Source organism: Quercus suber, unplaced genomic scaffold (genome assembly GCF_002906115.3).
Source record: "Quercus suber isolate HL8 unplaced genomic scaffold, Cork oak 2.0 scaffold_539, whole genome shotgun sequence".
Classification (NCBI taxonomy): domain Eukaryota; kingdom Viridiplantae; phylum Streptophyta; class Magnoliopsida; order Fagales; family Fagaceae; genus Quercus; species Quercus suber.
The window spans coordinates 347,515-349,603 of NW_027069987.1; the positions used below are offsets into that span (position 1 = coordinate 347,515).

General features: G+C 33.6%; 1 long non-coding RNA gene across 1 annotated transcript; it reads left to right on the forward strand.

Moving 5' to 3' along the window:
- Positions 1-911, forward strand: LOC112039245 (uncharacterized). The gene is made up of 2 exons (XR_010625160.1): positions 1-194; positions 600-911. It is a non-coding gene; the product is annotated as an uncharacterized LOC112039245 (long non-coding RNA).
- Positions 912-2,089: the final 1,178 nt, after the last annotated feature.

Genomic DNA, 2,089 nt, shown 5'->3' on the forward strand with positions numbered 1-2,089 from the left:
TCTTTTCCTTAAAATTATATCTCAATGTTTGTGTAAAATTTCTTAAAGAATTCATTATGTTCTAATACGATTATTTGAGACTTGGCTATGTTAAGATTGGACTAATTGTTTGTATTGTTGGTGCATGTCAGCTATTACATGATTGGCTTACCAAGAAGACTAGGGTCATTAGGATGAGGCTTACCAAGTGCCAGGTATGTCTATCTGCGTTTTTGATTCATATATGCATTTGTTTTATGCTTGTTACTTTTTACTTTATTGGGTATGCTATTTCCAATTTTGGTTCATCTATTGTTGGGGTTTTTTTTTTTAAGTTTTTTTGTGTGTTTGTTTATGTTATTAAATATGGGGTAATTGAAAAATGTTAAATTGGAAATGCTATAAATTTTTGGAACATTTTGGGTGAATTATTGTAGGACTAATGTTATATAGGTTTTTTCACCTTTTAGTTGTTCATAGCTTGTTGAGAAAATAAGAAGGGTTTACACTTTGCGTTGTGTACTTGTATAGTCTTGTCCCATTAGCATGTTTATATTTGTGCTTGGGGTGTCTGGCTTGGCTATTGCCTGATTTGTTTTACTTTCTTTTTGTTTGCATAGGCATCATTGAAGACTGAACTAGAGAAGAAGAAGGAGATGTATTTCCCTATGAGGAAGTATGCTATCAAGGTGTAGGGTGTAAGGCCTTTAGTTTATGTGATCTTGCTACCTTGCTACCACAAATCCATTTGGTTTGCAAATTTTACCATTTGTTTACTTAATCTTAATTTCATATTGGTGGGACTTGATCGATTGTTTAAATACTTTGGAACTTTGATTGTGGTATTAGCTTGAAACTTTGATGATGGTTATACACAATATTATGTATTTCATAATATATTTCTATGTTAATATAATGTTAATTTGGAGACATTTGTGGTGTTATCTAGTTACATTTGTGGTAATGTCTTAGTAGAGCTAAAATTATTACAAGTTATTTGTAATAGAAATGTGGTTTTAAAACCCAGGAGGAAAAAAAAAAAAAAAAACTTATAGCGGCGGACAAAAACCACCGCTGAAGGACTACAATTATGAAATAATTGAAGAGCTATAGTGGCGTTTATAGCTCACCGCTAAGGCTTCACACATATAGTGGTGGGTTTAATTGCCGCTAAAAGGTGCATAGGGTTTGTTGTTTAATTAGCCCTATAGTGGCGCTTATTTCTTGCTGCTAAAGGTTGTCACCTATAGCAGCACACCTATCCCCCTGCTAAAGGGTGATTAGGGTCCGTTGTTTAATAAGCCCTATAGTGCCGTTTATTGCTCGCCACTAAAAGGTCACTTGACCCAAATGGTAACCTCATATGGCGACGGTTTTTAGCTCGCCGCAATAGACCAAAAGCGTTGCTAAATGGCTAATCTATTGTGGCGCTTTTTGTTACTACCGCAATAGATCTATAGTGGCACTGTAACAGTGGTGGGTAGAACCGCTGTAATAGCACCCGCAGCTGAAGGTCAAATGGACCTTTAGCGGCGGTTTTAGCCCACCGCAATAGTACAGTTTTTTTTGTAGTGTATGAAGACTAAATTTAACCAATTTTCATACATAAATTCCGTATACTAGAAAATAACATGTTGTATGTGGGTTCCAGTTAACTCAACAGATAAAGTCTCCAATAATTGAATAAGAGATTTGAGATTTATTCCTGTTTATACCAAAAATTAATTAGTGTAATGGTCTGATAATAAAAGAGCTATTACTAAGAACGAATGTTATAAGTTGAAACTTAAAAAAAAAAAAAAAAAATCATATTACCAAATCTATAAAAAAAAGGAAAAAAGAGAAAGATATTGCCATGCCAGTCTTCACGCCCAAAAGCCATTCTTATATCAAATAGAAAGTCACTAAAATTAGAGTTCAATTAGGCCACACACAGCTGGCCACTTTGTCAATTTCTTAACCACACCAAGATTCTTGCACATTGGCGGCTCCAAGAATATTGTTCAGGAGTCGGTAAAAAACTAAAATTAAATAAATTTTTTTAAAAAAGAACTTGAATATATTGAGTTATCGATCAAAAAAAAAAAAAAAAAAAAAAACGCAAAAGAGC